At 37.5% G+C, this 27,964-nt stretch overlaps 1 protein-coding gene across 21 annotated transcripts in view; it reads right to left on the reverse strand.

The window, feature by feature from the left end:
• The window catches only part of LOC139122713 (zinc finger MIZ domain-containing protein 1-like), a 244,980-nt gene that overhangs the window by 112,381 nt on the left and 104,635 nt on the right, over positions 1–27,964 (reverse strand). For 13 of the 21 annotated variants that reach the window (XM_070688362.1, XM_070688352.1, XM_070688358.1 and 10 more), the window contains one exon: positions 19,427–19,542. The gene's annotated coding sequence lies outside the window, so the exon portion shown is untranslated. Of the gene's footprint in view, positions 1–1,853; positions 2,198–12,424; positions 12,662–19,426; positions 19,543–27,964 lie in introns of those variants that run through there. The other 8 variants (XM_070688351.1, XM_070688355.1, XM_070688344.1 and 5 more) reach the window with 8 other exon arrangements.

Genomic DNA, 27,964 nt, shown 5'->3' on the forward strand with positions numbered 1-27,964 from the left:
ACCTTTGGACAACATTAAAGAGCAAAGAGTACAATTTCTGCAGTGCTGTAGTGATCGCGAAATACGAAAACAAAGCATTTATCATCCGTGCCAGGGTAGTGATTGTGACGACCCATGAAAGCAAGAACCAACTACTGAGCTATTTTAAGCTGCTACCCGATCATCTTTAAGCTATAAGTAAAACTTACAACATTTGTGAGAACTCAACGCCAACTCCAAAAATCCCTTTTCATCAGATTTTTCCTTCCTTGTTCTCCAAGTACGGGATTTACCTCTTGAAAACTATGATAGTAGTCAATACCTGAATTTTTCTTTTTACCATATCTGCATGCGCAATTTAACAATGGTTTCCCGCTCTGTCACGTACACACCACTTTAGATTCACCTTCTGTTTTCAGATATACAACTCAGCCTAAGAGTTTGGTGCTGTTGCTGACTTTTCAATCCAACTCTCATCTCTGTTGTCTTTCAGTATTATTGACATTTCCTTCTCTGTCTAAGTGTCTTGGATAGATTTCTCATTTTCTCTCAGTGTGATTTACTTCTGAACACTTCACAAGTTAATGCAAACTTCTTGTTGACGATAAAATATTCAAACTCTAGAATATGAATCTAAGCCTGCATCCATGGTAGACAGACACAATGTGCTGCCGATACAACATTAGAAAATATTGCAACGACATGTGCATCCTAAAATCACACATACAATGCCCTTTTGTGATAGTTTTTTTTTGTGACACCTGAATAGGGGCTGAAGCCGGACACCACTACCAGTTCCTTGCATTCTGAAGTGTTATTGGCAGTAAAATTCTGGGTAATTAGTTGAAGATTTATTAAGCCGTCTTGCCCCACTGCTGAGGCACTTTGACAGGTGATCAGGTGGAAAGCTTGCATCATAATCCAGTCTAACTCATGAACAAAACACTTGGATGGCACAAATAGTGTCGATGAACACCATTGTGCCGTTTCATAATAGACTCAAGAACGTAGCTATCGCATTCATCCTTTTTTGCGTATCCCCTTTCACATTTTTTTCCGCTGTTTTCCCATCCTGCTGTAGTCTGACAATTTGCCTACCAGCTGGCAATATCACAAACAAATGCCTTGATTTTTGTTTATTTTGTTCTCCGATAAAAAATATCTTCACCTTCTGAAACAGTACGCCACAATAATCATTACAACAACCAGCTTTTAACTTGTTTCTCCTCAAAATCTCCAAAATCACTGACAAAATTTATGTTTTTTATGTTAATCACTCAACATGCGCTGATAGTCTGCTGCATTCTAGACCAAAATATATCCTATCTGTAATCTTGTCTGCAACATTTACCAAACACAGTATCAAAGACTGATTTGATTGTGAATCAGATAAGGTATTGATACACCTGACTTTTAAGGGTGTCCCCCTTCACAGGAATGACACACAAATCTACCGATAAGACCGATTTGCTGGTTCCTGAATAAAGCGAAACATCGTCACCGTCAGTTCTTTTTAAGCTTTCCTGGCCCCAAATAAATCCCATTTGTAATCTGGTCCAAAACATTAGCCAAAGCGACAATACGAGCATTGTGGATTGGTTTGTGTGTGGCCTGATCAGTGTTCCACACTCAGCATTTAGAGATAGTCACCTTGAAAAGTTAAAGTTTGACATTCTTAACTGCGCAGCAAGTGACAACACGTTCCTGCAAAATATCCCGAATGTATGGTGGAAATTTTTTTAAAAACCCTTTCACAGCTTTCTTTTTATCTTGGATTTCACGAGAATTGACCACAGAAAAAAATCCTATCGTTCTCAAGTTGTATGCATTGTCAATGGTCATCATGGTAGTGAGATCATTCAGTAGATACTTACATTGTCGAATGGTTCACATAAATGCCGCAATGAAGTGTTTCACCGCTTATGACTTTGCTAACATCGATCTTCCAAAAACATGTTCACAGACAGGACCTTGAAAGTTCTAGCAACCTGCAAACCAGTTACTTTGCTTTTCCTGTTTCGCTCTCCGGCTCAGTCTGGAATTGCACTGTGGGCAGAATTTGATACTTGGACGACTAGTATCGGGTAGGACTTGCCAGGCCACGCTCGCACTTTACCTTTGTTTGCGAGCGTAACCGATACATGCTCCGTGTGTCAATGAACAATTTTCCTTTGACAGTTACAAATGTGACCGCCTTGGCCCACTCTGGCCTTTGAATGCAACCTGTCAGAAAAGACCAGCCCCCAGTGTACAAGACAACACACCGAGAACAGGGGTATGCCAAATGTAAAATCTGTGCTCACTGACTAAGCAAATAAAACCACGTCCAACACAAAGATGGCAAAATAACAACACTTGGTCACATAAAAACAGAATTTGAGGCAGGGGGGAGGATGTGGGGGGAGAGGAATTTTCCACCATTGAGGTCAACAGAAAGGTGACAGACCATTTAATATACAGGACAGTTTTTTCCGTCTGTGTTTGTACTTTGAGGGCTCACAATTGAGATATTTGACAGCTGATCCCGACACTTCAATGCAATTAGCGACCTTTGAAACTGTCCATTGCAACAACTTGAGATAACCATTTCTGTTATATGAAGCTGAACATAAGAAAAACACTGCCACACATCATTCGGTAATATCTTTCCAATACTTAAAGCTCTGACTTGATTTACAGCTCTGTTGAGACATGGTGAGCCGACAAACAACTCTTGTCATCATCTGGTCAAATTTTACTTGCCACAATTTACTACGCTTGCTGTCCAATGTCCATCCCCTGTATTAAACAGCTGTGATCTTTTTCCTGAAATTACCCTCAAAATCAGCCAATTATATTGGCTATCTGAATTTCACAGTCACAAACCAATCGAGATGAATATCTCATGTGAACACCACACACTCAGAAAACAAGCACTCTGATTGGCCAGCGAGTCTTCCCTGTCTACTTGAATTACCAATAAGAAGTCTTGCAATTGTGCAGACATAGGTTGAAGGGTAAATTTTATCAAATGACACAAGGAACAGGGTGTTTTTCTTTCCTGAACCCATTTGTCAACCCGAAAACAAACAATCTTTTAGTCTCTTCAGCTGTTTTTCGAATCCCTACATCAACCCCAGTCTTCAACACAAAGGGAAAAATGATAAAAATATCTTTCTGCAATTACAAATTCATGATCAAATAGACAATTTAGGTTGCTTGTAATATCCTTGAACTTATGATCACCGCCACTCGAATAAGAGCAATGAGATTCAATTCTCAACTGATTACATGTAGTTTATCAGAGAAAGAATTAAAGATGCCACAGTTCTCATAATGGAGACCAACCGTACGAAACCATCCGTACATATGAATGTGCCAATGACACAATACTTCAAAAATTTCAGATGGCCATCAGAAAGGCCATTCGCCCTGAATTCCTATTCATTGTACCATCTGATGACCTGCAATACGATATCACACGCAAGGTGACCGACTTCAACAACAAACTAAAATATTTTCCTATTCTTTTACATGCTCTCTGAAGTTCTGATATAATTCAACAATCACTCGTCAAGAAAGGCAAACACTGCTCAACCGTGCTACTTCTCTAACACACACACACACACAAACTAAAACAGTCCTGAATTGTCTTTTGTCAGAAGTGAGAATTATGCTGCATTTTGAATTTTGGGCGGGAGAAAAACCCCTGCACACATGCATACCGGTTGGATTGTTTCTTTGGTCCATTCAACCACATAGACACTTGTATTTTTAGCCCCAAGCAAATGACTGTTTTCTACAACTTCCATATAACTGTATCACCATGATCACCAGGTTCAAGTTCTAGGACCACTGGGGGAATGCCCACCGCCTTTTTAATATTTCACGGATAACCAAATCAAATATGAATGCAAGCGCGATGAAAAGTTCAACCTCTAAGGATGAGACTCCTACTATATAGATGAATACAGCCCACTGATATCCAGCTTTCACCTACCTGAGCTAGAGAATTCTGGAGGTGGGACTGACAAAAGCACCTTTGACTCTTACTTCACTAGAAGCCTTACTCTGTATTGTTTGGTCAATTTTTTGCCATTTTCAGTCCTTTGTAGTCATGAACTTGAAGAGCACAGCTGCAGTAGTACATTGAATTTTAATACAATATATTCTATTTTTCTTTTCTCGTGATGTAGGCTTGTCAATGCTGGATAAGAAGTTGGCTGAACAAGAGTGTACATGTAGAGACTAGCAGGTGATTTATTGTGTGTTTCTTGTTTTCCATTTACAATGCCATCAAGGTGACATGACTACAAGAAAAAACAAAATGACACTTCATTTTGCTTTTTAAAGTGCAGTGACATTGAAACAGCAAACACACAATGGCATCTCTCTGCCTATCATTTTTTTCAATTTCATGTCTGTTTTTATTGGTGGTTTCACCCTCTCATCCCCATCACACAGTACATAGATGTAGCCATCCAACTGCAAATAATGGGCACATACCAAACTCTGGTGGCCAAAGGGTTGAAGTTTTTACATCTTCATCCTTAGAAGTGATGAAGACATCACAGCTCCTAGGCTTCAGTCAGTGTTGAAGCTCTATGGCCACCACTCAAGCAGAATTACCTGTAGGCTAACTGGCATACATATATGTGTGGGAGAAACATACTGATATACGTACTACCAGTACAGGTGGGGCTCAATATACCGGTACAAGCAGGGGTGTACCTTCAGAGTTAAGGGTCAAAGGTCAGCTGGCTGTGCACCATAATACCATGATTTTGAAGTGTATAGGTACATTAAACAAATTTAATACCGAAAGGTATGTTGATTGACACATGGGGTGAGAATGGCAACCAAGCTGGGGGGTCACTTATGAAGCCTGTTAACTTCGCATTGAATTTTGTGACAAAGATCGCGATTGTTTACTAAAGCGGCTAGCGTAGTCACTTCTCTTCACAACAACAGGCCCAGTAATTGGATCAATTTACGCGGTGTTGACATTACTGGCTTGCATGAGTAGCCAACACTCTTTTTTCCTCTCACTGTTATTGTATCATACAGCCTTCAGAATTTGACCCAGGCCCCGTTGCTGTCTGCCGATTTGAACGGCCAGGACAACTGCAAAAGCAGCTCACCGCTGAAACGCACACACTTCTTTTGTTGTGGCCCTGTGTATCTGGTGCGACTGCCTAAAACAACCATCTCATGCATGGCTATTGCGTCAAATCAAAATACCAGGCCAATTACCGCAGCTGAGAACCTCAAGTAATTTGGTGTCAAACACACTCGCCAACAAAAAAGATTGTTTTTGCAGACTTCATCCACTGAAGGGGAAAATTGGGATTTCTAAAGCGTCCAAAATATTGTTACACCGTAGAATGAATAGGTACTCAGTTCTTGTAAACACAGCAAATATTGCACTTTTTTGAACCAATTAGGCCGGAAAAAACTTCAAGATGGCTGACTGATAGAAAATAAAACACTTACAATTTATATTTATTTAATGCATTCAATGAATCCTAACTCTATAATGACCTCTTTTTTTTTGACTTTGTGGTATTTTAATTACTTTGGACTACATTGTCCTCTTGAAAGTAACCTTGTACTAGATTATGAACCAAGCTTTTATCACCATTCATCTCCTATTACACCCCCACCCCAGACTGCTCTCACAAAAACCTGACAATCACCAACCTCAGTTAGACTCAATGATGAAAAAAGTATATTAGGAATGTCCTGACTTTCTTCAAAGGGGAGACTTTTTAACCTGTTCATCCCTGTTTGCCTCTGTTGAGACCCAAACTGTCATAGAAAACAATAGGGCTGTACCATTGTTAGGGGAAACAGGGTCTTTAGAAGCAGAAGCTGCATCCCCTTAGATTTCCTTTTCCTTTTTTGGGTTCTATATGGATCCAATAGTGCCTAAGTTTGAATTTACTGATGCTGTTTAAAGTTGTCAAGTTTTCCAAACACTTTATTGTGCATCAACATGACATGTATCTGTACAATGGGGTGTTCTCAAGTTGCGTTAAGCTCATGACATGACATTTGTTTCACACCAACTGCAAAACATCACAAAAAGAACAGTTGTGTCTGACAATCTATATATTGAACTTGCAAGGTGCATGTCCAACAACATGAGTACTCTTATTGTTCAAGGTGAATGTGAAAATGAAAGTGAAATACCTCACACTTTTGAGGAAAGTACAAAAGAAAGTTTACAATTTTGAATTCCAGTCGTATGTCCCCTCAGCAAAATAGGCTATAGTTCTGGGAAAAGAAACATTTTCTTAGTGAGAAAAATATAACAGAGATTTTAACCTACAAAATTAAAAATTTCAATATTTGTCTTGTTTTAACATTTTCATCTCAAAAGGAACAAACTTTCCCACCATTTTTTAACTTTGTGTTATTTTCAGCAAGTACATGTACCCCTGCACTTCTTCAGAAAGTTTTACAGAATCAATAGCATCGGAAAACTTGTTCAATATGTTTATGAGAACAATTACAGATGGCTATGAGTGAAAATTAAATATTCAGTTAGAAAAATGAGTCCAAAATAAAAATGCATGGGTAGGATTATTTTGGCATACTCTTTTTCTGAGAAAAACTACCATATTCAATGGGTCACACAATTTTTTTTGACATGAGCGCAGACTGCATAAAGTTTATAGTGTGAGGTGACTTTTCAGACAACTGGGGCAATACGTTTATGATAAAAAGTTTACCAGTTTTTCAGCTGCAAAGATTGTGGAAAAGTTGCATAACCCGCCATAGAATTAGCAATGGCTACCTTCGAAACATTATTGATGAACATTTTTGAGTGCGAGTGATAACAGCCATCACAACATGACCACACATTTACATTGCCATGTACGCTGTACTTGCATTTGAATGTGACTACACAAGTCCATGCAAGGACATTCAAGGCTGGATTAATCCTAAGTTTACCAAAATCTTTGATATTTTAATACTGAGGAAAAACAAAACTATAACACTCTCATCCTAGATTCATGGTCATGATATTTCAGATTACACACTTGCGACTGTTTCCTGGAGATTGGTTTATACAATTCCTCAATATTTTCACAGTTTGTAAATACATGTAACTTTATCAAATTCAAACTATGTACTGTATAAAAGTCAATGTTAAATCTCTACGCATTGCTCAGTTTTCCATAGATTCAAGCTGATTTGCTCAGTTCTGGTCATTTTGTGGGAAAATAATATTTCATAGACACATGATTAAAATATGCCTGCTATAATAACACAACTTCAATGTAGATCTGGTATTAAAACAGCCATAAATGAATACTGCGTGTTCCGTATAGTTATTAATGCAATTCCTCTGAGAAGGTCATTTCATCATCTATGTGAAAAATAAATGTGGCTTTTCCGCCCATAAAATCGAACACCAAAACAGGTAGTTCCATTTACAGCCAATGCTCTTGCTTTGCAAATGCAGGACAAAACCAAAGTTTGTTTGCGCCATGGGATAAACAGGAATAAAACAGCATATAAACGCATCTTGGTGGAACAGAGTGATGCACTTGCTAAAAAGTTTCTACGATATGACATACATAAATTATTGAAACATCATAGGATTCAGTTAGACAAGTGTGTTATACTCCATAATTAAAATTACTAGGCACATGTGAAAGCTACTTTCAGTTATTTACCTGAAAATAACTTGACCCCAACTACTTGTAGCTGCAAAGCTATTGGCACATACGAGGCTTGCAAATGCTGACGTCCTGTCCTGCCTGCACCGATCCAAAGTTACAAATGACAAACCTGTACAAAAGAACAAACCCTTAAGCATTTTTGTTCCCTATGGAACGAAAAATAGCAATAACTGTCGATGATTTAAAGTTTTGCAGTTTTTTTTTTTCGTTATTTGACAAATGGCAACTCAGGATTAGGAGACTCATTAGGTTTGAAATAAGAAGATGAATTCTACCCCTACAGCACTCACATGCCACTTTATGGGATTTCTTCTCAAGTCACAAAGGACGTCAAAATAACTGTAAAAGTGTCACTCAATCAAAGTGGCCGAGAATCTATGAGACAAATTGTTCCTGCACACCCCTATTCCATTTTGAAGTTTCCATCGCTTCACTGAAAATAATTGGACGAAACTACTCCGTTACTACAAACCGGTGATATCAAATATGGCAGTAAACTGCTGCCGATATAGGCTATGCACAATTGGCAATATCCGTAGATGTGATTGGATGCCTGCAGTACTACCACATCTGATTGGCTATTGAGAGAGCAAGAATAAGCATTGTTTTGTCCAACCAATCAGAATCTGCTTTCACAATGCCTGACTTAAAATGTCGCTCAGTTACCAAACCCCAAAGCTGGATACTCCACAAATAGCCTTTGAAGATCATTCAAAACCAATAAAGCCTGCCAATGTCTAGCTCAAACCTACAGCCAATTGGGCATATCATTATAACAAGCTTAACCTATTGAGTGCTGTAATATTTTCCCACCGAAATTTGAGTACAACATTTTACAAATTTTTATGAATTTTTCTGTAGTTGTTTGATAATATTGGAACAATTGGACGAAAAACTTTCATTGGCTACAGTTTTTTATCAAAATTTTGGCAAAAATCTGAAAAAAAATTGACTGGGTTACATTTTATAAAGGCGACAAAAATTGACTGCACCACTCACTTTCTGAAAAGCAATCTGTCATTACTGGTATCAATTTATTCTAAACATGATACCATAAATGTCTACTCTGTTGAGCATTCAATTATAAAAAGCTAAATAACATATTAATCTGAGTATAATAATACTTATATTTGAGCTAATGAGCCAAATAGCATGATATATGCTTACCGGACTCCAACTGTTTATGGAACATGGAAGTAAACTGTGGGCAATAAAACACGAAATGCAAATATCCTTTAACAAACATACACTGGTATGCCCATGTGTGCGTGTAGGCGTGAATGCTTGGATGGACCACTAGCTACTTGCCTTATTTTGTGCCATAAACAGAAGTTTATAGTTCTGTCAGATTTCAATCAAATGACTTTGTAATTTTCAATGGGCAGTAAAACTGAAACACTCAAGTTAGTCACATTTTCATTTTGATCAAGATTACACACCACTCCGGCCCTTCAGTGCCACCAGATTGGTGTTATTCTAAGAATATAGTTAAACATTAATTTAGTTATCTTGCAATTTGAACACTGTACATTTTGTGTGTGTTTGCCGTGTCCCCATCTGACCTATCAATTCCAAGCGGCATATTTCACTATCTCCTGTGACACTGGGCAAACAAATCATAGCACTGCCACCATCATATTCAGGCCAAGCTGCTCTGTTTTCATCTGTTTGTAGCCATTTTCTTATCTGCTTCACAAATGTTTTTGTAGATTGGCACTGACAAGCAAAGAATTGACACTTTTAGTCCAAAATCATTTGCACTCTCCAACGAAAAATGACAGGAAATACGGAATAAAAATTTAGGCGGGAAAAACTCCTGCAAGAAATCTGATCTTTTGAAGAAGAACAGTAATAGCTAATAACAATTTTACCTCCTCGTTGGATGGTATAGTGTTAGTTTTTGCTCTCTTCTTTGTATTAAGTTTGAGAATAAATTATCAAGCTGATGGAACAGAACTATCAAAACACTGATTAATACATCTTTCATGAATGAACCTGACATTCAACTTGTACATTTTTCTCTCCACCTGGTAACTTGGTTTGAAAAAACCTTGGGTGGGAACGAGATGCTATAAGGTGTTAATGCAAATATGTCTTGTAGTGTTTCATTTTGTTTATCATGTGTTATGGACCTTTTTGTCCTCAGGAAGTATGGATCACCTACAACAATGCAACTATTCAAGAATGCCTAGTAATAATGCTTCCCAAGATGTGTTTATTTTTTATATGAGAGAAACAACTTTTGTAATTCAAGTTGTGATTTTATTAAAATTTTCATCAAAGTATGATGAACTCTGTGTTCCTTGAAGTGTTTTGGAAAACCCTGACAGCTAGACAACATTGAGACTTTTTGGACTTGGTCACCCTAGATCTATGAAAGTTGAACTGGCAAACTTTTTTTTTACATTCTCTTATCAGGTTTTAAGGTGTGGGACTTTCAACAAGGCCACCAGTGTAATTCAATATTTTCACGCGCTTGGGGACTCTAAATATTTACGCTACCTGACTGCAAGTTTCCATAAACAAACACTCAGAGAATATCTTCTTTTTTCGGCCTTCTCCCTTTTCCAACCAATTACACAACACAAAAGGTAAGTGATAGATTTTATTAAAACATGGGCAGGGGTTTGGGGAAATAACCCAAAAAATTGTCTGATTTAAGAAGTTTTCACTCAGTCTATCATAAAGAATGTAATAAAGCCAAACAGTTCAGCTTTAATTTGTCCATGTCTCCCTATAATATAAACAGAGGTCCTATTCTGCCGGAAGTTATATCAAAATACAGTTATATCAAAATTGAGTGGACGAGAGGTAATTTTTGAAACATCGTGATTGAAAGTTTTCATTCTTTTGACAGTAAAATCAACAAAAGAGGGGCCAAACTGAAATTGCACAGTTCCATGACTAATTATCGCTTGCTGATATATTCATTAACATATTACAGAATTTCTACAAAACCCTTCAAATGCAGCTGTTACACCAGGAAAATCTTTCTTTATCATTTTAACTGCCTATGGCATTTCTCAACTTTTTATTGTTGTTGTTTTTTTTTGTAAATCATTTTGTTAAACATCTGTTGCTTAGTCTTTTATCAGTTCAACTGAAGAGAATACAGGATGTGATGAAATTCAAAGTCATCACAAATAAAGGCATCCTGGGTATTTTTATGACCAAAATTCACCCATGAGGACATCCTGAGTGGGGACACACACGAAAATGTATGCGTGAGGGGCTAGTTGGAGTTTGGAAGCCTTCATCAGGACCGACCAGGTGCATTTCTAGTTGTGCTTAACACTCACGCACAAAAGAAAACCATGAGACCAGATCTCCTCTGCACACAGCCACACAACGGAAATCTCAAGGAGCTGAGATTACGTTGAAACTGCCCGAGCAGACTGAGGAACGGCCCCCTTTTCTAAGGTGTCCACGTTGAACGAAGCTTGTCGTAAAAAAAGCGATTTTGAGGACAGTTTAGAGTGCTCTACTGATGAGGCTTATTGCTATGTCGTAAATAAGACCAACTGTCCAGTAATGTTGTTGACATGAATTCCATATGCCACACAAAACACTACCAGTGAGACTGACTCTGACGAAAAGTACCTGAAGTTCCAAAATGCTCATCTGCTTAAAACCTTTGCATCTTCAAGTGGCAGATCATTAAAATTTTTACTTCTACGTCCACTTTGACAATAATCAGACTTTTTTCAAACAAACTTTTGTAGACAACTATTGATAGTATCAGTAGGATTCCACACATCATCAAAGAACCTACATTTTAGAATTCAGCAGTTTGCATAATTCTTCAAGTTTTGCTCTGACAAAGAATAGGCAACACGCTGTCATCTTTTACGATCAGAAAAACATATCACCTGAAAATCCAGATTATATAGCAACAACTGAAATTGTTTATTAATTACTGCACCTACAGAATGTCAGAAGTACAATTTTACTAGGAGATACAACAATTATATTGGTAATTTCCTTTTCATGCTTTTTATAACAGGCATGTCTTTTCTGACCTGTGTTTTTCACACGTTTTGCATACTGGTAACACCAAATTTTAAAATAAATGGAAAAAAATCTGACAACAAAAACTTACAGAACTCTTGAGGCTATTTTTAACAAGGGGAAAATTTTTGACACCCAGACACTGTCCTTCATATCAAAACAATGCAAATAAAATAAAACTTTGGGCAAGAATGTAAAAACAATAAGTCGAAATACTTGTTCCTTTACATAATCAAAACATGTTTGAATGATAAAAAAATTACCTGCAAGGAATTGGTAAGTAGCATTTAGAAGATTCAAATTCATTTGTTTGATAAAAAAAGGTAACCTAGAGGCTAGACTTTTGCAAACAATGGCAGATTTTATACTCTCGGGTGAAAAGTGTCAACGTGATCAATCACGATGGTCTTGTGATGTGGAAACCGAGCCAAGAATTTCGAAAAGGCATGAAAAAACAACGTCAGGAGAACTTGACTTGCCAAACGCCCGGGCAATGATTTGATAATCGTGCGGCAGTACCAGACATGCTGGGGATAACGCCACTAATTTTCCCCAATTTAGAGAATTTGGCGACCGAATGCCGCAAATTAATAGCCACCAGAACAATGCCACCGGCTGGATGTAGAACAGCTTGTATAAATGCCAAAGAAATGTTAGCACACAGCAAACAAAAACAGCAGCCAACTATAACACCATGTTACTGTATAGAATGCCATAAATATTTGCATTAATCTGATCAGTAAAGAAAATGCAGCTTTGGAACATACCCTCTCTGCTTCTCCAATCAACTCGGAACAATTCCTCCAGAGGGAAGTTTTTTGTTTTCCTTAGTTTTCTGCTGGTTTCAGCAACCGCTGTCCCTCTCAATTACTGTTTCACTCACTCCGGAATAGTCTAGCGTAAGAGACCAGTGTGCATGTGTCTGTCTGTGTGTGCGCGCACCGTAGCATGGAAGTGTCCCCGGCACATAACTGACTGCTCTTGTTGTAACTCAATGCCGACATAGCATACATTCTGTACCATAAACCGCTACTATGACTGGCCGTGTCATGCAGGCAATATCTAGTTTCAACCCAAGGCCACTGAGTCCGACAGTAGCCTCACGCTCAAAACGGTTTCCACTTCACTCCAGACACTTTGTCCCCGTTCCAGGCATGCTCTTTATCACATTCAAACCAATAATTGGCGTATTTGTCCCCTAATTTCCAAAATTCAAAACTTGGCACCCTCTTGTAGGCAAACCCGACAAATTCTTGAGGTTTTTGTTTTTCTTCAGTGAACAATACACTCCTTTTTAGTCAATGTATCAGATCAATTCCCAAGATAAACAGGCAATCTACCATCTAATAATTTCCATGCACCGATTGCGCCTACGAACTATTAAACCAGTTTGAGTCAATTATCGTATTTTCCGTGAAAACAATCATTCCCCAATTCACTTTCTACCAATTTAACTGAACCTTACAAATAACCACGGCTGTCTTTAACCTGCCTAAGGATAAATATTCAGAATCTTTCTTAAAACCAAATAAAATTTTGCTCTCATAATGAAAATAAGTGCATATTTTCAAAAAATATTTCTGCCTGATAGTGTAGGGCGAGTGGGTTCTCCGTTCCATATGGTTGCCATGATCAAATTCAGATATTTCCTCCTTAAACCTGTTACTATCACTGCATCTCAGCTACAGAGAGCCATTTGTTGCTAGGCAACCGCCTCCCATTCATAATACACTCCATCACCATTTTCTCCCTGAGATATTTTACGTTAATTTATTTTTTGGATTATATCTAAATCAGCAAATTGAAATAAAGGCCAAAAGACTATTTTTAGCAACACTCGAGGACTGCAGGTAATATGTATACAGTGAATAAAGGTTTGATACTGACTATGCTAAGATATCTGAAACAAAGGAAATAAAATGGAAAACAGAGACCAACAGAAATGAAGTGACGAGTAGCACAGCAGAGAGAGAGAGAGAGAGAGAGAGAGAGAGAGAGAGGCGGAGAGAGAGAGGGGGGCAAGAGGGTGAGAGAGGGGCAGAGGGAGAGGGGAGAGAAAGGGAAGGGAAAGGGAAAGATGGACAGGAGAGAGAGAGAGAGAGAGAGAGAGAGAGAGAGAGGAGAGAGAGAGAGAGAGAGAGAGAGAGAGAGAGTAGGCGAGGCAACAATAGGTTAAAAGCATTTTCTTTGATTACTTTGTGATCTCTTGATTCAGATTTCACCTCTCAGTAAGCCATGAATATTATGTGATGCAAGAATTTCCAAACAAGGGTCGGCATTTGCCGTCTTCCCTTCTGGTGAAATGAGAAGGAATATGATTTCTTCCAGATGTACAGTACTAAGTGGGGCTGGAAAAAAAATTCAACACATGCATAGCTATTTCAGTGGACTGAACTTCCATTAACGCTACCATAGCTAGCTGTTCTGTTGCCCTACAGCACAAGAAATTCACAATCGTCTTTTTTTGAAAAGGACGTATTTCATCAAAAATCTACTTCCAAAATCTACACTGCCAATGTCTGTTGGGTACATGCGCCTTGCCAAGTACTTAACAAAATTTCAATCATCACATTTGCAGCTTTCATGTGTGTGGATGATGGTTGCCATGGTAACCTGTCACAAAGTCCGACGTTTCCACCATTTCAGAGGAGTGTTGCCTTTGAAATTGTAAATGTGAGCTTATATTCTGTCTTTAATACTTGAATTATGATCAATTCACTCTTTCAGAATTCTGTAACTCTATTTTAGAAGAATTTCCTGGTCTCTGTGGATGAAACACTACGGCAGAAAATTATTGTTCAGGTTACCACCAGAAGTCACTGAACTGATTCTTTTTGCATTTAACTGTATAACTCCTTGGTTATACTGCTCTTACGTTGTAAAGATCGACCCTTTAACATCCCTATATTTCTATCTCATTTGGAATATCCCTCTTGATAACTATTGTTTGGCTATTCCATTACAAACACCATAGGAGTGTTGACTGGTTTTCACATGTAGGTTTTTATCTTATTTATCCTCATGTCTGAAACTTTGACCTATCTTGACTTCATCACATGTCTTTATTGCCTTCATTCAGGTCAATAAGTCTTCATATTCACCCTCACAGGAAGTCAGTAATAACACCCTATTCCAGTTCAGTATGTGTGCAAACTTCAACTTTGACTGAATAAAAGTTGACCGATTTGAATTTTTACCAAATTTTCCATTCCTGTGAAATATGTGGAAACACATGGAAAATACCCTCAATTCTAGGAGTCTTAGGAAAGAAATTTATTCATAAGACACCTGCTCCATTTGAAACTTGGGTCAGCCATTTTGAATCCCTCTTAGGGACAATTTTTGACCAGGTATTGCACAGGTAAACTTGTGTTATTAGATTAGGAAAAGGTGTATTTGAGGCATTTCTGTAATTTGATTCCCATTTCTAGCCACTGGTGGCTCAGTTCTGGCTGGTTTTCACGGTTAAAATGGTTTGCCCCGACAGTGTGGTTTAGCCTCACTGAGTTTTCCTGTGGTTGGTGCTACCACGGTTGAAGGGCAGACACATCAGGCGTCCAAGTGTAAAACCAACCCACCCTAAACTTTCACGCATGGGTCATCATAATCAGAATAAAAAAAAGTCAAAATGCTATCTTGGGGTCATTTCTGAAAAAAGTACTAGAATTTATACAAAAAGCAAATTCTGTAATATATGATGTAAATGCATACATTTTTACATTAACACGTGCGGGTATAATTATTCAGATATATTAATGTCACACATTCACCAACAAAATTCACTGTATTTTCCCTCTTTGTGTATACTTCATTAATTTTTGAGATGGCACGGTGATCCATTGGTTTCTGGACAGCTGTTGCCTAAAACATAACACTGAACTATAATATAGAAAATCAAAGCAAAAAAGTTACCTTTCTTGAAGAACGACAGTATTTCAGCCCCACTTCTATCCCCCATTAGGTCATAGTGTAATCTGTGCTAATAGCGTTATTCCATACACTCATTGTCTCAATTACCAACAAAGAAAACATAACTGACAACCCCTAACAGAACAACAATGGGCAGATCGTCCATGTAGCCGACACGAACACGAAGTGTCTGTTACCGGCTACCAAAAACTATGAAAATAGTAAAGAATGAGCTACAAAATCACTATCAGTTTTAAGTTGCAGGTAGAATAAGTCTGTCCTTTGTAAAAATACTATAAAAATAGTAGAAAGTGAAGAACCAGCTGAAAGTTAGTTGAGGAGACCTTGACCGCATATCATTTGCATCTCATTGTCGGCTACATGGACTGTGTGCCCAACAATGCTTCGGTCTAAGCCCACTACCATGCTGAAAGTACACACAGCAATTATAGGACTATAAAAGTCTTCCAAAAGATGAACTCTTTCATAACAGCCGTGAATAGACCTGGTTATCTCGGTGAATGGGGTGATAGCACGGGCTGCATGGGTTACAGGAAGAATGCGAAACCTGCATCTTGTCTACGCAATATGTAAATGCCGCCTAAACTGCCTATCAGGGTTTTTATCAGTGCCTATTCCCCGGAAAATATTCCTTCCAGTACTTGTGTCATAGTGTTTGTTTTTTCACCCCTTTCCTCTCCACCTAATCCCTTTACTGGGTCTTTTTTTTTGCAAAGTTCCAAAGTGGTTGATTTTTGAGGAGCATCCGACCGTAAATTGCTAACTGGCATCTTGCGCTATTTTCGGAGCTGCCTTGACAAAGGTGCATTTGTACACAAATGAAAGTTGGTCCACTGCAGAGCAAGTTGTTGAAAAAATTTGCATGGCATTTTGAGATATTGAAACAAAAATATGAATCTGGAAATAATGCAAATGTCTTGCAAACAAGTTGTTGGTACAATTGCTGCATCCTAGTTTATAAGAGCAGTTTTTTTCCCATTTAAAGCAATCTCAAAGCTTTTTTTGAATCAGTGAATGAAAATAAAAAGTTGCAATATTTTATATCAACAGTAACGCTAAGCATATGCATTTGAACTTTGCAATACTTTGCATTGGTAGCAGTCTGCAGCAAAAAAAATTCATTAATTGATCCAGACTGTACATTAAAACAATCGCCATCTTCTTTCATCGAGGACTTTTCAAACTAAAACAAAGTCCTTGAAACACTGTTAAAACAACAGCATCCCTAAGGAAAAAGTGTTTGCCAAACTTTTGTATCAAATGAAAAACATCTTAAATACTTTTGACATTTGGCAAGCTTTCAAAGCAGTCAAAAATTGAGCAGTGAATGTAATATGCTCATCAACAAGCAAGCATGCTTCTCTATTTGCAGAACTAATACTGAGGTAGTTTCCCCTGGGATAAAAAGTTCACTTGTCGAGAAATACTTGTGTAATTTTCTCGTTCACGTTTCTGGTCGTGAAATGAGTGAATTTTTATCATCACTGCTGTTGAATTAGGTCAGCGAAGAGTTCGGTGACATCGGAGTCTAGACGGGTGTCAGGGCAGGTGCACTCCATTTTGAGACGGTATCATTTTCTTTGTTCACATTCCTCGCGTAACCTCTGCCATAGCGACAGCTCGCAAGTACTGTAAAATGCGCTCCCTGCGATGCCAACCTATTTCCAACCTCAAAACACTTTATATTCTGCATAACGTTGCCAATTTACCGTGATCCAGCTTGGACCGTAAATTGATTTATGTCTCTACCGATGGTTTATTAGTTTTTGATAGGAAATGGCCCCCTTTTTTGGCTGATTTTCTGGGATGTCATATGTCACTGTAACAATTTCCTGAACCTTAACTAATGTATATTGCCTAAAAATACTTCTACTCACAACCAAATGAAGAATCTTCGATCGAATAATTGAATAAAAAATTCATAATCTACCATACTACTTAGTTTTGCTATTTATCTTCATAAACAATATGACACACAAATGCAAACTGAAAGCCAATTGGATGTTTCACCGTGTAGTTATTTGTGTCATTGAGTTTGAATTCCCTTTTATGGTTACATCATTTTCGTCCAATTAAGAGTGAAGCAGTTTGCATTCATAACAGTAAAACACAGTGTACACAATGGTTTGTTTGTACAAAGTATTTTCCAACAAGTCATCGGCTGCACTTTAAATGGCATCTTTCCAATGTCTGTGGTGTGGAATTTTTTTTTTTTTCACTTTTCAGTAATCTCAACACTGACATACATAAACTAGTGTCACTAAGAAATGACCTAAAACTGTGACAAAATTCTACATATTTGATAACACTGCTATCTGACCTGTAACCCTTAGTAAAGCTACGAACCGTGATTTAGCAGTGAAGGGCTAGACTCTTGGTTGAAGACATTGTAACATAACGCGCACACTGAATACTAACAAAAGACGTTTCTCTGTGATAAACCCATGGGTTGCACCCCCTGCTTCCAATACTTGCCGGTCTCCAGATGTGTGGCTTGGCTGACCACCCACAGGGCTTTATTTAATAAAGCCATAAACAATAACCAGAAGCCGCTATCAATATATTTTGGCATAAAATTGCATATGGATGTTATTATTTTCAAATAAAGGCGGCTAACCTTGTCAAAGATGAATTATTTCAAAATTATGAAATTCAGTTTCCTTTAGCATGTCTCTGTTCGTAATACAGTTTATTTCATCATCTAATGAATTTACCTTCAGAAATAAATTATTCTGATTGTAAATACACATATGAACACATGCATACAGACAGAAATACATCAATCCATCTATCCACACCCATTTGCACGCACGCCACACACATTTGCACATGCAAACACACACACACACACACACACACACACACACACACACACACACACATGCATATATACACATGTGTATGTAAGTACATACATATGTACAAACGTATGTACATACATATGTACATACATACTTATGTACATACAGAGACAGATACAGACAGACAAACACAAATACACAGACACACACAGACACACACACACACTATAGATATGCACTGAAGGTGATCATAAATGTTTTTCATTTGACTTGCCGATGGAAATAATTATGGATAATGGAGTAACAAAAAAATGTTGTTTATCATGACAACCTGTAATATAATCAGTTGTCAACAACCTCTGATATCTGTTTTTTAACTGCCCATAAAACAATGCAATTTACCTTGTACCAATCACTCGAGATTTACGAATGACCACTTACCCACAATTCCTTAATACTTTGAGTACATAAGCCTACAAAGTACTATGGGATTCCCTCGGGGAAAATGAACAAGGAGTGCCGATACTCATGTCAATGCTAAATTCTACAAATCTCCAATATTTTGATGCTATGGAATTTGTGTTCTGTGTAAATCAATGCATGAAAGCAGGCAGGTGAAATCTTGAGATTTTAAACTTTCACCATTACAAATGGATCTTGTGAAAATCAACCAAAATATGAAGAAGGCTTTTGTTTACTCGACCTCGACATCACGTTAAGCAGTGCCTTTCATAAATCCTAAAATGAATTTCATCCTTGACAGCAGACATGACAATGAATCAGTGAAATGTCGCCTACAGTAGGGTATAATCACCAATAATTTGGATCACTCCCCGTTGTAAAACGGTCCCTCTATGCAAACTTAACCTTCTTGTAAAAATTTTATGCCATAACTAATTCGTGTATAATATATGACCAGGTCTGAGGTAAAGTAATTCCCCATACACACTTGCCTGAATGGATTACAGACTTCTGAAGCATTGTGGGTAATTCTTGTCATGACAAAGTTACAATGGGACAATTCAATAGGCCACTTACCTGTAAAGGTTACCAGAATCTCGAAGATTCCAGTTTTGGTTACATGTGGACTGGCGTAAATGACTTCACAAAATAGACGTTTTTTCTGTTTGTTTGTTCACATCAGTACTTATGGTCTGTAAATAGAACAAGAAAAAAAGACAATGTGTTATGATTTTTATAATGAGTCAAAAATTTCATTTGTTCTGAGTTGATCAAACTAACTACTAAAGAAAGATTATTTTTGGTGAGGTTGCCATTAAACATATTGGTGTGTATCAAGTTTAATATTAGCCTTTGCTATGACAATCTCTAAAAGAAAATATATTTTGTGAGAGCATTGTTCGTTCAGATTTTCACATTGACTATGCGGAGTAATGAAGATGACATTTGGGACAGGTGAGACGTGACAATGTAATATGTACTATAATGAATCAGGCCATGAAACAGCCTTTCACTTGGCATCTGTGTTTTTATGAGTTTTATGAGAAACGGAAACCGGTCACATGTACATACTGAACACACACATATCTGTACACACACACTGCATACTGTAGAGTTGCTTCCGCAGTTCATTTTCAAATTTTATAAATGAATTCCTGGCAAAGTTTCCACTTTTTCAGCTCGGGATTTCTGTAACTTAGCATGAAATTTTGACAAATTTTGACAAATTTTGGCAATTTTGGTCAAGTTGTTCTATTATCTGCCTTCTGTCCTAAAATCCTAACCCTATATTTACGTTCAGTTACACTGATTATATTTTTTTCCCATTCTTGTTTGAACAATTTACAAAGATGTTTTTTCGAATCCTGTACATTGTGTGCATGTGTGAAGAAATGATGACATTTAATAAAAATTTATTTTATATCTTTTCATTTTCATACGAGTCTTTTGAGACTTGTATTGTTGGATGGAGTATAAAATCATAAAATCATTTTGATGCAATTATAAAGTTAATAGCATATTCATCCTTCAATACTCCAGCACTGCTAATTAATTTGAGGACAAATGGCACTCGCAAAATATTTGCATGCACCAGTGTAAGCCCTAAAACAGGGCAATGGATAATTTGCAAGTCAATACACTGTTGGTACAGCATAACCCTTTTACCCAGACTGTGACAATGCTTTGCCTCCCTGCAAAGATTTCAGAAGCGTAAAAAAAAACCCGACTGTCTTCATTGAAATGTTGTTTTTAATCAGCATATCATTATCAAATCCCACCACTTGGTTACTTTGGGATCACGTTTTGAAGAAGTGCCAACTTTTCTTCAAAATCATCCAGACACAGAGCACACAACATACATTTATTTGTTTGCTGAGTGGACTCTCAGAAACGTACTGAGAAAGTACAAAACCTTTGGTATACTGTAGTCAATATTATTATTATCATCATTGTGGAAGAGAGGTCCCTTGCACTTTCTTTTGAAGTTTTGTGTTCAATACATTCAAATCGTTTGGTTGAATCCCATTGTTCAGTTGGACCTGTGTACTTGGGATAGGGGTGACAGGGTAACAGCTGACATTTCAGTTTCTACCTCCCTCCCCTCTTTTCCATAATTGTTTTGTGGGCAAGCCCTTCAGACATCATTTTGTATTAAGGTTAAACCTGTATACTTTATCAGCAATGGGAAGACTGTATGCCCTGGTTCAGTTATGGTCTTGAAAATACTATCGGAACAAACAGGAAAGTTTTGTGGAAGCAAGTATGGATGGAATCAGGCCTGGGGATATTTTCCCATAGTGCTTGCAAAACACTCCATATGAGCCAAGAGCTAGTCTAGAAACTAGCCAGTCAATTTGCAACTATTCACACTTAATTGCCTGGCTAGATTCTAGATTTCCTCAGAAGAAGCTACCGAGCACTTGCTACCTGAACTGTGATATTCTTGTTGAGGAAAATGCTGAAATATTCAGTTTTGAACATAATTTTCAATTTGAAGAGTTTGTTATTGAAGGAAGGGAGTATACTCATGCTATAAATTCGGTGATTTGACTTCAATTTCCGTTTTCACACGTTATATTAATCTGGTTTCACTGACATTATATCAATTTATAACACAAGTATGGACAAAAATCAAGCCAATATACAAGATTGAAACTCCACTCGCTGTACCTTTTTTATGTCTTTCCAATATTTTTGCTCTTTTGATAAAATACAATTTCTTTTTCAAGTCCATTATGCCTAGTATCCTACTTGCCAACACAGCTTGTATCTGCGTAATATCAGATGTTATTATTGACAAACAAATTCTTGTACAGACTGCAAATCATTAGTCGGTGAAAACTAATTGCAAATGATGCTAAATGTGTTTTGCTTGAATATTTTGTATTTCATCATGCTCCAGGGAGAAGAATCATTATGTTAATTTGTTTTGTGAAACCAAAAAAATGTCAAAAATTACTGCTATGGTCTCTTTAATAAGCGATAAATGTCTTATGAACTGGAGGGATAAATGAACGATGCAAGCACGTACATTATTTGGATGAAGAAACGAAAAATTAGAGCTAGAATCTGCAATATAGAGGATGCTTATCAACATTCAAAACAATTTCAAAGACTTCAGCGATGATTTTTGATTTGCACACACTGGATTGATGGATAACAAGTTTCAACTGCTCAAAGGATTGTGGGTAACTGCGGACAGCTAAATATCTGTGTATCAATATTCCTTTTTTGGAGGCAAAGTCTACCTGAAAGTTGTACATGAAGTAAGACGCTAGTATTAGAAAGAGGAATATGTACACCGTACATTGAAACTCCTTCAAGCAGTGAGCATTAGAGTAAAAGCATTTCCACTCACTCCTAATACGATAGTAAAAACATCAATACACCACATTACCATTTATAACCTAGCTGTTAACTACATGGATTAAAATTCTCTTTTGGGCATTCTGAGATGCTACTACATAATTCTTTTCTTATGAGAACCATGTTTAGAAAACTGGTTGCAGAGACTTTCAAATTCAATGCGGCAAAATATTCATATTGGTGCTGACAGATGGCACGGCCATTAAAATCAACATATCATTTTATGAAGAATTATTGTTTTTTTGGTGGATTAAACTCTTAGCATAAATTAACATAATTGATCATACAACATCTGATCATCTGTCAAACGTCAGCTTGGTGCCCTGGAAATTTTGGGGATGATTCTCATCTCACTTCCAAGCGGGAATGGAAATTTTTATCTCCATTTTCACCCCACAGAATCAGTCTTTATACTGGGTATGACTTATATTCAGAGATGTTTGAGTTTGGTGTGAAAATTTGTAAATTTTGTGAGCACTTTTAGTATTATGAGTACAAATAAGGTCAAATTACAACCTTTTATGATTATTTTAGGCAGGAGCTCTGTGTGATAGATGGAACAATCGCATTTATATTTCAACAACGTATCTACGACATTTCTACATGTATTACAGGTCATAAACGAACAACTCTCCAAGCGTACTGTTGGAAACAGCTAAAAGAAAGATTTTAAATATTAGTAATAAAAGCATGATCTGAAAGATTACAGTGGAAAGCACAAAACAGAATTTTAATTTTTTTTCTAACAAAAGCAATGAAAAGTATTTCCACGTCCCAACCTTGAACAAACAAAGAGTGTTAGCCAATTTGAAAATTCATCAGTTACCCTCGTGCCCTGGGGACTAGTTGAAGCAATACTGCTTGTCTTACGAGGTTGATGTATGGGCACGGACCACACACAAGAAAAAGGTGCTGTGAAACAGTATATGTTTAAAGGAATTCGTTGCCAGGTGTGTGTGCGCGCGTGAAGAGTGAGTTCGGCTCTTACCAGTTCATTTGAATTCAGAAACCTTTCATCATGTCACATGACACATCTGTCAATCACATAGAGGGTACGTCTCTTTCTCCCCACATGGACAGAACTCAAAATTGAGCTGGTTGCCCAGTTGAAGATTTTTTTAAGCTTCAATCTATATCTGAATTCAGGATTAGCCACTAACTCTATAGCTTATGGCATACATGGTTGAAAGTTGTTTGCACAAACAGATTCCAGAGCTTCATCAATAATGGCAACATGAAATTTGATGTGATTTACAAATCTACTGTGAAGATCTAGGACAGTCTCTATACAGGTGTATACAATAAAAGGTGTGAAGACCATAGATAATCGTTTATTGCTTACAACAGTTTTACACACGTTTCCACTTTGGTGAGTTAAGTTCACAGCACCTGGACATTTCAAGGAAAGAAGAACGACTCTTTCCTGTTTTGGATAAAATATCAAATAACAGCAAACTCCTCAAGCTGTTCATCCAGGCAGTGGCAGATTCATGAAATAGACACATAAAAATTCATGCCAGTGTTTGTCTTTTTTTCGTTTACATCATGAATTTATTTCAGTGTCTACAAACTGATCTTCTGAGTCCTGAACTTGTCATCAAAAGGTCAGTACACACACACACAAACACACACACACAAGCGTTTTTTTTTTTTCATGTACTGTATTCCCGTCGGCAATGAAAACACAGAAACAAGTACATTTGTGAAAGAACCTAATTTGCAACATTACTGATCAGGTATAAACTTCTGGGCCATGTTCTCGTCACAAAAACCTGAACAATCTTTGCCTGCGTGATAACAATGAAACCTATGTACCAGAGAACATCTGTGGTGAACAGCAACTGTCCTCAATAGAGAAAGCAAGTAAATAAACAGGTAAAATTCTATTCAACGAACAAATGTGTCGCTGACTGCAGAGGGATCTGTTGGAAAAGACTTGATAGTACTCTGAACACGTCTGTCAGAGATATATAACTGTCACAACTCAATGGCAGAAAATGAGGGACCTAGTTTGACGTTTTCTACCTCTAGCAGTTTTCTTCTAATTCTGCTGAAGACACTAATAAATTTTGATTTACAGAAAGTTTCCACCCATGAAACTAGGCCCAGGTTGACGATGAAAAATGATGCAGAGGAATGGCGCAGTGCCTGAATGTGCAGCCATGAGAGAGGTGCCACTCTCAAGAAACGACAAATTAACTCTGTGATTAGTTGGTAATTTGTTCAAGCAGTCTTGTCAACCTTCCCTAACTGTCCCCATGAAGATAAATCAGAAAGATATAGAGGTGTGGTGGGGGGTGTTTGGACCCCTCCTCGAGGCAATGTGCGACAGGCTAGCTACAATGAGTGGTCACGAGTCTACAGAAGCCAACAAATGGATTTGACCGCATTTGTAACGTGCTACTTTTGTGCCAAATCAATGACCGCCAAAGTATATGTCTTTTGCATTCAATCTATTTGATTTTGGCACTAAGTCACGCATGAAAAGGGCCAGCGATTCCTCTAAAACCAACTGCTTAATGTGACTTTAATGGAGAAGATAATAATCCTGCAGCTTGTGAATTCTGACAGTTATGCACCTGTTGCCTTCTTTTTCTCAGATGAGTGATTTTGCCCTACCAGTATGAGCTTTCCTTTTCAGATGAGAAATTTGTTAAAAAAACAACATTCAGAAAATCTGAAATTTCTTCACTTACAGCAACTTTGCCTGATAAAAAATGGTAAGTCAACAGTAACAATATTAGACTTCACCTCGGAATAAAAATATTTGAAGTTAAAAATTGGCTGCTGTAACCCTTTTGCAACATGGTTTGGCCCGAGTCTGTATCTGCGATGGAGACATTGGACCTGTGTATAGAGAAATGGGGGTGTCATTTTGACCGTGTTCTCCTAAGTGTATCAACTACAGTGTGTCTCAGTTCATTCCCTAGAGCAAGTAGAAATGCCCAGTATTTAACTTGTCAACACAGCCCGTAGCTATGTACCAGTGATGTTACTGTTGACAAACGAAATGAATTTGCCCAAACGAGAAACTTATTTGTAAACAATAACAATAACAATGCCTATTACAGTTACACATACACAGGTTAATGCTACGGACATTGAAATGGTACAGTGAAAACACTTACAAACCATAGTTGATGACAAAAACACGGACAAAAATATACAAAAGTGAGTCACTGGGGCTTTAAAGTTTTTACACCCTTGATACTGATGTCATGGACATTTCTGAATGACTGGTGTTAATAAAGATACTTCTTGTCCAACATGTAGAAGAACTTACAGCTAACAGCTACATGTAAATGAATGACAAGCACTCGCCCTAGAAATCATGATTTTTTTTGTGAGATTTTTCCAAGGTCAAGGAGATAGAAACGAAAGTTAAAACAGTGACCAAACATTTATTTCCATGGGAACCAAGATACTGTATTCCAAACAGCATTGCACAGCTGTCTTTAAACTGTCAATTCCAATCACGGCTCAATTCTGCCAAATATGAGACAGTGTGTATAACAATTTTTCAGAGACAGTAGACATGGGACTGGCCTAGTTAATCTTTTATAAATCCTTATTCACAGGTATATAGCCAGGCACAATTTCAAAAATTTTTCCATATTATAGATTTTGGGGCACGCAGTGTTGCTCCTAAATCTTTGCCCGGAATCACCTCCCCGGCATTAATGGATAGGAAGGGCAAGTACTGGGGACTGAAACAAAATGATAAAATCTGGGTTAACTACATTTTCATGCAAAATGTCCATCTTCCAAGCCATTTGAGAGAAAGCCTGACGTTCCTTGAAACAGGCAGCATTCTTTGTGCAGTACGCCATACATGTTATGTGCAGTTTACAGAATTAAAAGGGCAGAGAGAGGGGCGGAGGTAATTGAGAAATTGTGCCCACCCCCCTAACAGCATTACTACAGAGGTAATTACAGCTATCCGCCAGCAATTAAAGATGGACTGGGTTTTCTCAATAAATTTCAAAAACAAATTTCCAACCTAGAGGGGAGGGATTTATCAAGGGGTGTGCATAGATGATAATGTGTAGGAGCCATTGTGCCTAGATATTTATGTGTTCAAGATGGGGTGCCGGAATTGGCATTCCCTGGCAGGTCCATGCAATTATTTTTGTTGGCAAAGACAGACAAGCAAAGGCTTGAGATGCAAAATTGTGCCGCAAAGCTCCAGTAACTAGCTGTAACCTTTCATTCATTTCCTACTTTTTCTCTGTTAACACACAGGTTCTTGCTCTACTCCCAAGTTCATATTGAAAGGCTTTATTACATGCCTCATATATTGTATGTCATGTGTTCCAAAGGATTCAATGCTAACTTGTTGATGACGTTGCGGGCCGCAGTCATCATTGGACTGAAAGTGAACTTGAACTATTTTCAACTTGACTTCAGGATTCAAAAATGATTAAATTATATACTTTACACAGAAAATACTGTTTATGCACGATTATGCATAAAAAAGATGATAAGCCGCATAACAGTGATTTAAATATATCAATATGCCATTTTATGAAGACAATCGTTCTAGTTTTTCAACTGATTTTCCTCTAACATGGAAATAAAATGTATGATTGTCATTTGTACATCTAAGTAAACACAAAAATTTGGAGTGAAAACCATTTAAGAGAGGCATGTGATCAAAACATTACAGCCCAAACAAGGGACTGTGTACCCTCAAGGCAGGAGACCATTTGCCCTCCTTACATTGGGCAAATGGTCACCTACCCTCGGGCACATGGTCCCATGTTTGGGCTATAATATATATTAGTGTTCAACTTGTCAGAACAGTCTTGTGTTAAATGTTATTGTTGGCTAAATTTTAGCATAGATTAGAATTTGTTTATCAATGATAACATCGAATACTGTACCGGTACAAAAAGTGTAAGATTGGCAAGGATAGTACTTTGCACATTTTTACATACTTTCAGTTGAACCCTTTGACCACCATGGTTTCATCCAAACCCATTGTTACCAATGGTGATTGTGGACTTGTTTACAGGGAATAGGGGTGAACAGATTCCGGAGCAGAAGAAAACATTTCTGTTTGAAAGACAAAAGCATCAAAATATCGTAAAAATTTATGGGAAGTACTTTTTTTCAAATGATATGTAATTTTGCCAAACGACTTCCTCTATGAATCTGAGATGAAATGATTCCTGTTTTTATTCATGCTGGCAGAAAAAAACCTCTGAGATGTGCTTTGACACAAACAAGAAACAAAACAACAGTCTGCTATCCGGTAGTCCATACATCTGGGATTTAAAACCTCTGCTTTTCAATAAAGGAAAGGTATGCTGGCAAAATAACTTGGGACCGATAACATTCTCTGTTGTAGACAGTAGAAGGAATTTGAAGGTGACAGATGGCATTTTTACTCACACAGAATACTATGTCTTCTGTAATTTCTCCTTTGAGTTCCTGCCATATTAGCAATGACAACATAGGGTGTGAGGAAACTGAAAATGCATAGATTTTATCATCTATGAATGAATCTATGAATTTTTGGACAGCATGAGCAAGTTTTCCAACGGACAATGTTTTGTGACACAAGGGATGTTTTGGTGTCATTTTTCCTTTGAGCACCTGTCTCTTCTGCTTTGAAGTGATGCATGAAAGACAGACTAAAGAAATCATGAAATACAAATATAAATGCATTTTTTGGGAACAAAACAGACGGACTGAAATGTCAGTTCTCAACATCAACAAATCACGACAATGTCTATCACAACAGGA

The sequence above is a fragment of the Ptychodera flava genome, chromosome 22 (genome assembly GCF_041260155.1).
Source record: "Ptychodera flava strain L36383 chromosome 22, AS_Pfla_20210202, whole genome shotgun sequence".
NCBI lineage: Eukaryota > Metazoa > Hemichordata > Enteropneusta > Ptychoderidae > Ptychodera > Ptychodera flava.